Source organism: Euprymna scolopes, chromosome 46, assembly GCF_053919585.1.
Source record: "Euprymna scolopes isolate OS-2025 chromosome 46, ASM5391958v1, whole genome shotgun sequence".
Taxonomy (NCBI): Eukaryota; Metazoa; Mollusca; class Cephalopoda; order Sepiida; family Sepiolidae; genus Euprymna; species Euprymna scolopes.
The window spans coordinates 28,593,551-28,608,081 of NC_136527.1; the positions used below are offsets into that span (position 1 = coordinate 28,593,551).

Sequence of the window (14,531 nt, forward strand, 5' to 3'; positions counted from 1 at the left end):
ATTTAAAAATAAAACTGTCAAAGCGTTTGAGATGTATTCAATTTTAAAACACTGTTAAAACGTTTTATTGATATGTATTAAACTTTAAAAAATAAGACAAATTTTACATATTTAATTGAGATGTATTAATTTAAAAAAAAACTGTTAAAACGTTTTAAATTTGAAAAAAAAACTGATAAAACCCTAATTGAGATATATAAAATTAAAAAAAATACAAAAAATTGTTAAAACGTTTTAATGAGATGTATTAAAATTTAAACAAAATTGGTAAAACATTTTATTTAGATGTATTAAATTTAACAAAATAAAAAACTGTTAAAAAGTTTTGTCGAGATGTATAAAATTTAATAAAAACAAACTGTTAAAACGTTTTATTTAGATGTATTACTTTTAACAAAATAAAAACTGTTTAAAGGTTGTCTTGAGATGTATTAAATCTTAAAAAATAGAAAAAACTGTTAAAACATGAACTCGGTATAAAGGCTGTATGTTCTATAATTACTTTTTTCTCACTCTGTTTAACCAAAAAGTTGATTCTTTCTCCTTGTCTCATTTTATTATGTCAGCTTAAATAGTTCCATTTTCTAAGCATATAGCCGTAGGCATCGTAGAGTCATCGTCAATGGGTTATATGTTGTATATAAAACCCTGGTATTTCGTTTAAATATTTTTCTCTGTTTAACCAAATAATATTTAGGAAATAAACTTCTAAGGTTATTTCTTTCTCCTTCTTGTCTCATTTTATTATGTCAGCTTAAATAGTTACATTTTCTAAGCACATAGCTGTAGGAATCGTAGAGTCATCGTCAATGGTTTATATGTTGTATATAAAACCCTGGTATTTCGTTTAAATATTTTTTCTCTGTTTAACCAAATAATATTTAGGAAATAAACTTCTAAGGTTGATTCTTTCTCCTTCTTGTCTCATTTTATTATGTCAGCTTAAATAGTTACATTTTCTAAGCACGTAGCTGTAGGAATCGTAGAGTAAACGTCAATGGTGTATATAAAACCCTGGAATTTCGTTTTAATATTTTCTCCATTTTCTCATCATATCTATTCCAAAACATAATATTATTATTGTTGGTGGCAACTTCAATGCACAGTTAGGCAGGAGCCAACACCGAAAATTTGCATATCATCAAATGTCAAATAAAAACATGGGACACATGGGACACTTTATAATAGAAAATGATCTGATCTATGTCAACACCCGTTTTCGAAATTAGAGAGAAGGAAAACAATGGACGTTCACATATCGAGATGGACGCAATGCTCAACTGGATTACATATTAGAGGAAATGGATCAATAGTTCCAAATCTGTAAAGCATATCACTCAAACGGAGGCATTTTCTAATTAATTACAACAGGGATCAAATAATGTGATGTCTGTCACAAAAATCACTCACATTGCTAAATGGTATTACGTCATATTCGCAAACATTTAAATATTTCATAAGATGCCGTCATTTCGGTTTCAGATACTGAATTTTACAAAGCTGCAGCAAAAACCTGTTTTTTTTTCAGGTTACGATGTGGAATACAATGTTTTTCCAGACCCTGGTTACGGTTTTTGCCCCGTCTTACGGTGTTATTTATGATGTTATTTGATTATTTACATGTAATATTGTATAGCTAAATGCAATTGATGATATCAAAATGTAAAATACTCCATTTCTTAAGTATGTAGCTGTAAGAATCGTAGAGTCATAGTCAATGGGGTATATGTCCAACTATTGTTCCCACAACTTCCTGCAACATTCAATATTCAACATTTTACAGATGATGTGGATATATTTACACAATCCATTGTATTTCCAACAAATGTCAAATGGCTCAAAATAACTTCTCTGTTGCACAAACTACACTTGTCATTCTGAGATCCTTCATCTTATTATTCACATATCGAGATGGACGCAATGCTCAACTGGATTACATAGTTCCAAATCTGCGAAATCGGTGTTTTTCCTGGGGATGGGGCATTCTACAGGACGCCATAATTCCCCTATTAGTTAAGTTACTCCAACCAAGAGATCGTTTTTAAGATTCTAAAGTATTATTATTTTATTTCTTTTGCACTTGGTTCATCGGGTACATTCGCCAGGTAGATTTTGAAATTACTTTTCATTCTCCCAGCTGTTCCTATAATGCCTGATATGATGGATATCTTCTTAAGATTCCAGTTTCTTTTCATGTTGTGCATAAGTCCTTGCTATTTTGTTATTTTTTCCTTCCTTTCTGTGTTAAGGCCAGCATCATTATGGACGCTTACTCCACGTAGGGTTGGCACATTCTCCTTCTTGCTCCATATCTCAGTATGAAAAAATTCAGGTGATCGGTCATCTCATTTTCAGTAGTCCCACAAGTCTCCTGTGTGTCAGGAGTAACTTACTTGAATCTGTGTTTAATAGAGAAGTAGTCAACCACCTCAGTAAAAATAACCTTCTTAGTTACATCCAATATGTTTCCGTTCTGCTAGATCTATAGCAGATATGCTTACAGTTATCATAGGATTAGCGAATCTCTCAATGGAGGCTTCCTTTCTGGGGCAATTGCTCTTGACATATCAAAGGCCTTTAATAGGGTATGGCATAAAGTTCTACTTCACAAAATCTCCAGCTATGGAATAGCTGGAAATGCCTTTTCAAGTATGCATAAGAGAAGTGGTTGATGGGCAGAAATCAGTAACTCATAGTATTAATGCTGGTGTCCCTCAGGGGTCAATCCTGGGTCCAACTCTCTTCCTGATCTACATTAATGATCTTCCAAATCACATCCTTAGATCTTTTATATGTATTTTTGCTGACGACACTACTATGTTAGCACATCGAACGACCAAGTTCTCTCTGATTCTCTCTCCTCTGAGCTTGAGCGCGTGTTACATTTGGGTAAAAAGTCACTGATTTTAATATATCTAAAACCAAGTTTCTCGGTTTGCATCAGCAACGCTGTGATCCCCATCTAGCATAAATTGAAATAAATGGCTCTCGTCTTGGGGAGGCTCCATGTTTTGACAAGCTCCTGTGCTTGACCTTTACTCCTGATCTAAGATGGAATACATATATTAAATTTGTTGCCAAGGCCGATGGAAAAATGATGGGATTCTTCTACCGATCCAGTAGATATCTACCTGCTGATGCAATTCTATATAAGAGCCAGGTACGTCCAAGGATAGAGTATTGCTGTCACATCTGAGCAGGAGCAGCTAGGAAAAACTTATCCTGCCTTGAAAGAGTTAAAAATAGACTTCTTAGCCTAGTGGCGATGTCCTTTCTTTTCCCTGCAACCTCTTTTTTACCGTTATTTTAATGGCAGGTGCTCATTTGAGCTCCAATCTATTGATGCCCTCGCCACACATACATGAGAAGCACTTGCTTGGCTACAAACACTATCAATAATTCCCTCACTCTTTATCTGTGCCTAAACTTAAACATAGATTCCATGAAAAACGCTTCTTCCTAAGAACGGTACACCTGTGGAACTCTGTTCCGTTTACCTGCTGTCAAGCTATCTACAATATGACCGTCTTCAAGTTCAATGTAAATAAGTTCTTGAGGAGCCGTTCCCCTCAATCTATCAAATTGATCAATTTTACACTTCTAACGATTACTATATTGTCCTTTTGACCAATGTACATTATTTAACACTTATCCTCGAGTGGCCTCTGGGTCTTTTAAGTGCTGATTTCATTTGTAATGTGTTTTCATATGACGCAACAAAGATGACTTTTGTGCAAAGGAAGAACTACACACTTCACACGAATGTGGTTTCTCCCTTGTATGTGATTTCATATGAATTGATAAACTTGAATTCCATGCAAAAGAAGAACCACATATGTAACAAGTATATGGTTTGTCTCCTGTATGTGTTTTCATATGACTCAACAAACTTGACTTCCGTGCAAATGAAGATCCACATACTTCACAAAAATGTGGTTTGTCTCCTGTATGTGTTGTCATATGACTCAGCAAATTTGACTTTTGTGAAAAACAAGAACCGCATACTTCACAAGAATGTGGTTTTTCTCTCGTATGTGTTTTCATATGAATCAACAAATTTGATTTGTGTGCAAAAGAAGAACCACATACTTTACAAGAATGTGGTTTGTCTCCTGTATGTGTTTTCATATGACGCAACAAAGTTGATATTCTTGCAAAAGAAGAACCACATACTTCACAAGAATGTGGTTTGTCTCCTGTATGTGTTTTCATATGATGAAACGCAGTTGACTTTAGTGCAAAGGAAGAACCACATACTTCACAAAAATGTGGTTTGTCTCCTGTATGTGTTTTCATATGATGCAACAAAGTTGATTTTCTTGCAAACGAAGAACCACATACTTCACAAGAATGTGGTTTTTCTCCTGTATGTGTTTTCATATGACGCAACAAAGTTGACTTTTGTGCAAAAGAAGAACCACATACTTCACAAGAATGTGGTTTGTCTCCTGTATGTGTTTTCATATGGAGCCACAAAGTATACTTTTGTGCAAAAGAAGAACCACATACTTCACAAGAATGAAGTTTGTCTCCCATGTTTGCTCGCATCTAATTCCACAAAAATTATATGTAATGGACAGTATGAGGAGATACGCTTATAAATTTCAAGTTTAGAAAATTTATATGAAGAAATTTAATTATTATAAAATTATTGAAATCACCAATGACGAAAGGTCCTTCTGATGCATTAATGGAGTTCTTTTCATTGTTGCAAATTCTGGAAATATAAAGTAAATTTGAAAAAATACATTTCATTTAGTAAAATTGAATTTATTATGTTAATTTTTATAAATATAAATTCATTATTAATAAAATTCAAAATGATTATATGGTTTGTTGACAAAATTAATTTGTTTCTATTTTCAAATATTCATCTAATTTTTTTACATTCATTTTAGAGATGAGGATTGATTATCTATATTATTTTGATTCTTCAGAATACTGTTCTCATCTTGGGTGTTATTTTCACGTTTCTATTTTACCTCCGATTTTATGGTAGATGGTTTCCCTTTTCCATCCATATACCGTCATAACTAATGTTTAAATCTTTCCACATATTACAGCTTTTCAATATTTTTCTAATTTTACTGTTAGTGAATGACATGGCTCACATTTGTATAATTGTTTTTTTTTCCATAAGCGACTTTATATGCACAGCCTGTTTTGGTGAGTCGAACCACTCTTGAATACTATCCTCACGTTTTATAGATTACAGATTCTTTATATTTTTCTGACAAGTCCTTCATGTATGGTGTACAAACTGTTATCCACATAACATGACAGCAGCATTCAGCAGCGATTTTTTATATGCATTTTATTAGTACATATTGATTTTGTTCAGTGTTGTAGGAAACAGATTGTTACTTTCTTTACATAATATACATTGTGAGAATTAAAGTTTTGATACTGGTTACATAATTAAAGATACTATATATTATTATTGTTGTGTTATGAGAATCTTTTACTGATGTTAATCCTTGTCAGTGGGAAGGTCACATTTTTTGACGTGCACAGTTGTCAATTGTAAGTCACATCTATAGCCCAGAGACAAAAGCAAAAGACAAGAGAGGTCTACAATCAGCCGTCAATCAAAATATCACAAGCAAGGCTCCATCTACTCACCTCCACCAAGACAATAAAACATGTAATTCATGTTTATACCAAATTAAGTGTACAATTTGTTTGCCGACGAAAAATCCACTGCATTTTTTTTTTATTTTGTAAAATATAATATATATGCATCAATCTTTTACTTTTGTAATATATAATATATATGCATCAATCTTTTACTTTTGTAATATATAATATATATGCATCAATATTTTACTTTTGTAAGGGATAATATATATGCATCAATCTTTTACTTTTGTAAAATATAATATATATGCATCAATCTTTTACTTTTGTAAGGGATAATATTTGGAAAGCAAGAAAAAACTGATAGACAACTTTAATAAGAAAACAAAGTCCATAGACTTTAAGATTGGAGATCTGGTTTATTATAAGATCCACCAAAAGCGGGAAAAGCTAGATGTATGTTAGAAACCATATTATGTGGTTATACATAAAACAGGCCCGGTCTCATATAGGATTAACGATCAGTTGACATGCTCATGATAAAGGTGCATGCGGAACATCTGCTTACAACCTTGATCAAGGAATAGAACATTTCCAAAACGGAAAGACCATTAAGAACCACCAGATTGGCTTCTGCGAGGAAGTCCACTGAGTCAGATAGCAATTCGGCCATGGAACAAACTGATATCACAATATGAAAGACTCAACATCATCAGGAAAACTAGATGAAGAATCTGACATACTATTGATGGAGATGAGAGTATTAACACCTTGCATGACTTCGAGTTATCCCTTATTGCATCACTTGGATGTCAAAGGTGATAATAGCATCCACTTGAAAAGGCTCAGAGTAGGTTTGGAGTTTGGAAGTGGGGAAGACGAACAAATGAAAGGGAATTATTTAGGTTGGGTAAGATCTATATTCTGTTTTTCAAAAATATTCGATACTTGTGCATAATTTCACATGAATTCTTGAGAATTCCCATCAAGCATGGATTAGGCGCCCAGCAATCATCGGTTTAAGCTGAGTCTTGTTCAAATGTTCAAACACTAAATGGACCTTTTTATTTATTTTTTATGTAAGTTCGCAGTTTTTTCTGATTATTTAATTTTTTAATTCATTGGTTAGATGTTCGATTAGCCAATGAAAAAGCGCCATAAGTAAACGACTTTCGAATTGGAAGACAGTGAATAAACAAAAAAGCTAGCAAACAAATTTTGTTTCAAACTCGCCAAACAGAAAAAGACAAACACAGAAATAAATCTATGCATGTTAGAAAAACAAATAAAATCACCAATGCATGTCGCCAGGAAGGGAAATTGCCATCAAAACAAATGCTTACTGAAAAGAAGTTTGTTAATAGACAGTGCAGACAATGGGTCTTCTTGCACACAGGATCGTTTTTTCCGCGATCAAAGTTGGAGATTCCCACAATAATAAAAATCATTTTATTGTGGGCATTCCGAATGGCTACCTTGAAAAATATGTGAAAGGAATGTAGTGTTGTTTCAGAGCACACTTCTGCAGACTACACATGTTTGTAAACATATTTTTCACATTTTCTTTAAAAAATAGATAAACAATTTCTGTGGAACACTCAAAAGATTTACTGAAAAAATCTTGAAAACCAAAAAAACTTGTTCTTACAGCTAACAATTTACAGTTAAAAAAGTAAAATATTCATCTATTCTTGAATATAAAACCTAACAATTTACAGTTAAAAGAGTAAGATATTCATCTTTTCTTGAAGAAAAAAAGTTGTTGATAAATAATTTGCAAAACATTTTTTTCAATAAATAAAAATATTTTCAGTCACTTTAAAGGTTTGTTATTTTTTATTATTTGTCTGTGTCTGTTACAATGCTTGGCTTAAACCAATGATTGCTAGTTTCGCCTGATCAATGCTTGATGGGAATTCCCGCGAATCTGAGTCAAATAATGCAAGAAATATTCCTTTCTCTGTATGAGACTTTGAAAGATGAAATTTTATTAACTCGAGCAGTAAACACGCATAGGATTAATCGAGTGCCATTTACCGATGTAATTTACCGTCAGATGGTTTGCAACATGCATTGGGTGTTCCATGTATTAAGACATTAACCCTAAGGTCGATTGTCGCCTATGGTCTTGGTGGTGTAACGACATAAATATTGTTTTACCAGGTAGTTCATTCATGTGTATGTAACTATCACTCCCACTAAAAATGATACAGTCCAGTGATATTATTGATGAATGAGTGAGCTGATGTTATCATTGTGGAAGACATTTCACTGCCCATTGTGGGCCAATCTGGACTCCAATACCAACTATTTCCCTAATGCAAGGTCAGCAACCTCAGTTATCAACAAATCATCAAATCGTACCGTTTTTCAGTGGGTTGTTAGTTACATACACATGAATGAAGCACATGGTAAAACAATATGTTATTACACTGCGAAGACGATAGGGAACATTATTGTCGTTAGACCAACCTAAGGAAAGAACCGATATGAAGGCTTCAAAGGCACAAGGATTACGACTTGATGTCGTGAATGTGGAGTCAGACTATGTTGAAAAGTATGCTTCTAAGCATACAATTCATAATGAATGAAGACATTTAGGGCTTAAGGATATTCTATAAGTGAAGGGCGGGCAGATTTTCGTATCTTAAAGCATTTTCATGATAAATAAAAGAATTCAATTCTTTTGCCCCAAAATTGACAGGACCGACCAAAGAAAAAAGAAGCTTACACTCAGCCGACAACATCGCACATGTGTGGCTCAATTCATACTAGCTAAGAATATCAATAGAATATCTCATAGAATATTGGCCCATTCAAACAGTGATAATATCACTCTAGGACTGACCACCAATACCAACAGTCGATGTTAATTTTAAAGTTTTGAAAAAGTAGTCATGTATTTTAATTAGAACCGTCTTAATGTATTGTCTTGTTTTTAATCACATAATTTTGGTGATGGCTAACATACTTGAAATACGAAAGGAAACAACATTTTCCACCTGTAGCACGTTTTATATACTCTTAGACTCCAAACAAAACCTCATCACTTGGACCAATCATGCAACTACCAGGAAGTTAAGTAAGTAACTCGATTGTGAGATGTTTGCCCTACCGCATGGTCAGGAGAATTGTTCAATTGGCATTTTTGATTGCATATTTTTTCTTTTCTTTCTCTTGTTCTTCCTATATGGATAGAGGAGAGTTTTACCTATGCAGGTAGAGAAGAGAAGGAATTGTTGTTAGTTTCGATTGATTGTAGGGGAAATATGTCAGGAAATTATCATATTTTTTTCATGCTACTCTAAGCAATACAACCGATGAAAGTAAGGTGCCCTATATCCAAAGAGAGTCACTAGCAGTTTACCTCTCTGTCCTCAAGATGAGGAAGGGGATTAAAAGTTTACTTGTTTACATCCTCTCATATGATTATCATAGGTAACATTTAAAACGTAACCAAATTTCATAACAAACACATGGATAGGGGTCTAAAAGATACACACGTTCTTTAATCATAGCCAAAAGGAAAAAAAGTTTATAAAATAGTAGTCTTAATCTAAATAATACAAGAGAACATTCCTCCTCTAAAAATTCAGAACCATAATGTTATAATTTGTTAAAGAATCATGATCATTTTTGTAATTTATTAATTTGTAAAGTTTCTTGCTTTGGTCAATGTTTAGAATCTTTCCAAACTCCCCAAACCCCTTTACAATGACGACTTTTATGAAAAATGTACTTTTTCAAAAACATTTTTAACATTTAAATATAAATTAAACGTAAAATGAGCATCCACTTTATGGCCACCTAGATATCAGGTTAGTTTTGACTTTGTTTTTTGGTCGAAAAGTATTTTTTGTTTTCTTTTCTGCTTTTCTCTTTCAATAAAGACACAAAGACATTAAAGCCCAAAAATAAAGAATAATATGTTTCCAGAGATGTGTCGTACCTTATGTTATCAGTGATGGACATTTTTGTATGTGCAAGTGCACTAGTAGTTTTCCAAATATTAAGCAACGTAATTCCTTATGTTATCAGTAGTGGTCAATTCTGTATGTGCAAGTGTATACTTAATTGGCCACCACGGATAACAATCAATTACATTTTTTATATCTAGATACCTACTTTGCAGCAAATTTAAATGCGATATTCGTTTTCGTTTTCAGCATATCCGAAAACCTATCGAAGTCGTATTGTTAATGATGATTGTTAAGGTGGAAAGTAAATAAAAATTTACTAAAACGGCTTTCAGGCAGTCCAACAAAACAAAGAAAAGGTTAATTAGCCCCCTCCCCAAAGCGAGAGTTCAGTAAAAGACCTAGCTTCACACAATCAAAACAAGAGACAATGCATCGCGGATAAGTTCTACAGAAACCCCAAAATGTAAGAAAGTCCATTTTATTTTATACCTTGCTTTTCCCAGTTGTTAAATATGCTTAAATATGATCTTTTACATTTGTCCAGATTTCGTATATATGATTATAGAGTCGTGATGCCAAAAGTAATAAAAAACATATTTGGGTGTCATCAGCTAGAATCGAAACCAAAATCAAAACTGTAACATTCAAAGCTGGTGACGTTACCACTGTACAAATATAACATTCAAAGCTTACCACTGTACAAATATAACATGCATATTACCACTGTTCAAACATAACATACATATGAACTGATTAAAAATAAACTAAGATGAACGTACAAAATGTGTAATAATTTTTGTTTAATTCTGACCCTATAGAACTCATGAAAGTGGTGCCAATTTGTAAAAAAACTGACCGTGGAGTCATTCACTTCTATGGAGTCAATTTTTAAGACTGAGGTCGCAAGTGCAGGTATCTGTTGATGTCAAAAGTAGTAGAATATCTGCAGGACAATTAAAAATAAATTTAATAAGATCACTGATTACTAGTTTCCACCGAAGCACATCCTCACCAACATAACATAAAAATATAGAAATAACTCCGGAAAATAATGACACTTCACAACGAACTCAAAATCACTGTATTAAGATGGAATATTAATTCAAATCATTTAAACGTAAATGTTTTCTTGTAACGAGTTTTCATTATGCCGGCTTAGCTAAATGTGGATCTCGTGAGAATATCATGAAGTTTAAGATTTTTATGAATAGAGTGTCACACGTGGCTTGAAATGAATGTGAATATTTTCTGAGAGAAAAACAGTCATTAAACTAGGTACGGGCAATTAATGTCTACTTTAGTAGGGGGTATGGTTTTTAACGCCGGTTAATCATAATATTTTTTTTAATTGTCGAGTACTTTTTATTGTATTTGAAAGATTATAGTTTAAAGTTAATTTCGCAAAGAAAAAAAGTGTGTGAAAAAAATACATGGAAAAATTTTATCTCAAATCTGAAAAACCATAGATTTCACGTAAAAATTCATTATGGCAAAAATCGTGTTTACATTTTTCTGGCAAGAAAAATATAAGTTTTCTGGAATTATTTCCAAGTTAAGTATTTAGTTAAAGTCTTAAGATAATGAATTAATACAATAAATGTACTTAACTTTAAAAAAAAGTAATAATTATCCAAAAATGTATCACTGGTAGGAACGAGACTTGTAATGTGGGAAAATTAATTTCCTAAAAGTAATAAGACTGCTCAGAGTTGCGAAAGAATTGCCCTTCCGCGACGTGACAGTCAGTTAACAAAATAAGTAAATCAATGTAATCATCAGCATCATCAGCAAAAGTAAACTCCACTGAAATTGTAACCATCAGCAGCAAATTTCTAAATACAACTGAAATTGTAACCATCAGCAGCAAATTTCTAAATACAACTGAAATTGTAACCATCAGCAGCAAATTTCTAAATACAACTGAAATTGTACCAACCACAAGGCGGTTGATTACCTCCCTTTATAGGTCTGAAAAGGTCATGTGATCACCATCGCATGACCAAGGTAAAGCTTTATAACGCTTCTAGGAAACAACAACTCTTTTGGTTAGTAACTGCACCTACTCCCCTCTCTCCTGAGCAACCAGTAATTTCTAGTTTTCTCCACACTCTGGCGGCAAAATTGAAATATGTATGGAAGGACAAATTAGACATAATTTATGTCTTTATTCCGGCATACCGAGCGACTTTTTTTTTTAGTCGAAGACCCCCCCTTCCTTCATTTAAAAATGCATAAAATTTAATTAAATTCATTAATTATACTACTGACAATTTATTCTTTGAAAAAAAAGTTAGCACCGTTATTTATTAATATTAATACAGAATTACAATTGGTTAATCATTAAAAAAATTTACACACTAAAAAAATACAGACATACGTAAAAATTTATCATAATGTTTACGTGAAATGTAAAGTTGATAAACACAAACAGGCATGGAGTTGAAAAGAGGATGAGGAGGAGGAGGAGGAGGAGGAGGAGGAGGGTGGACAAAACAGACTGGTTTTCTTTTCAACTCTGCACATCCGTACTTACCACCATGGAACATTCGTACAATTTTTGCCATTTTTTAATTAAATTATTTTTCTATGTTCCTGTTTTTCCATTCAATTTTTTTTACTTTATTTTCCAAGATTATCTGAACATTATTTTACGTTGATAATTATACGTTTTGCGTGCAATGGAAATATTAAAATCTTACATGTAAAGATTACGTTAAAAATGTGAGCGTAAAAATAAAGTAGAAATAATTTCTGCTATTTTTTGTGAAAATATTAAATAAACAATGCTGAATTCAATGATAATATTGGTAGTTCGAGAAATAAATTTTTCTTCGAGTTATATCGAATTCATTAACACGGACTTGAGGGGCTTTTTCGTAATGTTCCTGTGAAAATTATTTTATTTTTATTGTTACAAATTACGATGCTTTATTTACATAAAACAAAATAGCAAAAAAAAAATTCTTGCATTTTTTATTTACTACTGAAAACCATAACTTTAGTAAGGGTGTTTTTTGTTTAAACAAAATAATACATTTTCGCTAAGATTTAAATAAAAATAATTAGTTCATTATATTTTGTGGTCATTATTTGATAAATACTGAAAATTTCATTAAAATTGGTTAATTTCCTGACTTTTGGTGATTTTTTTAATTAAAGGGACGGGTCAAAATGTTTATACGTTTTGAGCATCGGCATTCATTTTGCCCGTACCTAATAGAAATAAAACGAACTTTCCTTTTGGAAATAATAAAATCCATTCAATAATTGATATTTTAAAGTTTATTACCCATTTTTATATTAAGTTAAATGAAATGACTAAAGAGAAAAAAAATAAACCACGGTAAAAAAAAAAAAAATGAAAATATAAACTACGATAAAATATTTAGTTTAAAATACAAATAACGATTTAGCGACGTTTTATTTACTGGATATTTCTCCGACATTCACCGGAAGTTATTATCTTCCCTAATAAATTTGATTTGTTTATATTTTTAATCCTTTTACACACGCTTATTGAGAGTAGATAAAAAAAAAGAAAATGAAGAAACAAAACAAAAAAAAACAAACAAAAAAAACATTACTGATAACACAACGAGAAAAGATAAGAATCAAGAAGTTATAAAAGGCTGAATGGGGAATCGTATGCGTAATGAAATAAACAACACAACTAAAAGTAAGGGGGGTCAGCCATGGGGGTAAAGAAAATAAACAAAGTTCGTAGTTAAGATGAAATAATATTAAAAAAAATTACGTTAAAATTATTAAAAAGTGTTTTTAAGAAGGAGATATATAATGTTTCTTACCGGAGATGGTTTTAAACGTCGAAGGACAACAGAAGATAAAAGACAGAGACATTTGGGACTAGAAAGGGAACTGACTACAACTACGGAATGAAACACCGGTCGACCTGCCGGTGTTGAGTCAGAGGAAACTCTAAAAGAAAAATGTCCGGCCAAGAGAGATAACTGTTAAAATGCATGCAAAAATAGACAACTATTTTAAAAAGAAAACAACTTTTATAATTATTGTAATTATTTATTATAAAAAGTTTTTTTTTTAATTGAAAAGAGAGTTTAAGAGTTTATCTTGGAACTTAACTCTACTGTTTTGTTAAGTAAACTACTTTTAATTTATTCGATTTCAAAATATATTTTCACTTAAAATTATTTATGTATTTATGATATATATGTGTGTGTGTATACATATACGTATATATATATATATATATATATATATATATATATATATATATATATGTGTGTGTGTGTGTGTGTGTGTGTGTGTGTGTGTGTGTGTCAGGTCATGTTGCTACTGGTACCATTTAACCCAGTACTACCTGCCTCATGGTCGGGTCACTGGCGACTAAACTGGTTCCCCCACCAGACTTGTTTCGTGAGGAGGGCATCTAGTCTCCCTGAAGGATTAAAAACAAGACCTCCCAAAGGGCGAATGAACTCTTTTTCATGGGTCAACGGCCAACTAGCACCATGTATATTTGTGTGTGTATGTGCATATTGGGGTGGAGACGGCTCCCGTAAGCCGTGGTGAAGGCAACCTGTCTAGGAGAAGCAAATCTCTGATTTAAAAAAGCCATAAAGCGGAAGACCATTACTCGCATTAAGCTGGTCTGCAGTTTAATTTGTTGCTGGCTATCTTGCTCTTGCTTGTTGCTGGATCTCAACATGTTGAACTGAGAGAGAAACTTAGTTGTCGTACAAAGCTAAGACTCTGTACCATCATATTTGTATAGATACTCCCTCAGGCATTTGGGCTCATGGATTTTAAATGTCTGAGGGAGAGGCACTCGTCTGACAAGACGTTGCAATCATCATATATATATATATATACATATGTATACTGCTAAATTATATAACAAATTACTGTAACATCTACAAACAAAAAAAAGCATCCACCTCAATCTTCATCTATCCTATCCCATCCTATCTTTTACTGCTTTATCCTCACAGAATAACTTATATCTCAAATTTATTTTAATCCCATTTAACCCTATTTATCCACCATACAATTCTC

General features: G+C 32.4%; 1 long non-coding RNA gene across 1 annotated transcript; it reads right to left on the reverse strand.

Annotated features, from left to right (window-relative positions):
- Positions 1–259: 259 nt before the first annotated feature.
- Positions 260–13,397, reverse strand: LOC145270767 (uncharacterized). The gene is made up of 2 exons (XR_013865556.1): positions 13,304–13,397; positions 260–4,717 (listed from the first exon to the last, which is right to left on the reverse strand). It is a non-coding gene; the product is annotated as an uncharacterized LOC145270767 (long non-coding RNA).
- Positions 13,398–14,531: the final 1,134 nt, after the last annotated feature.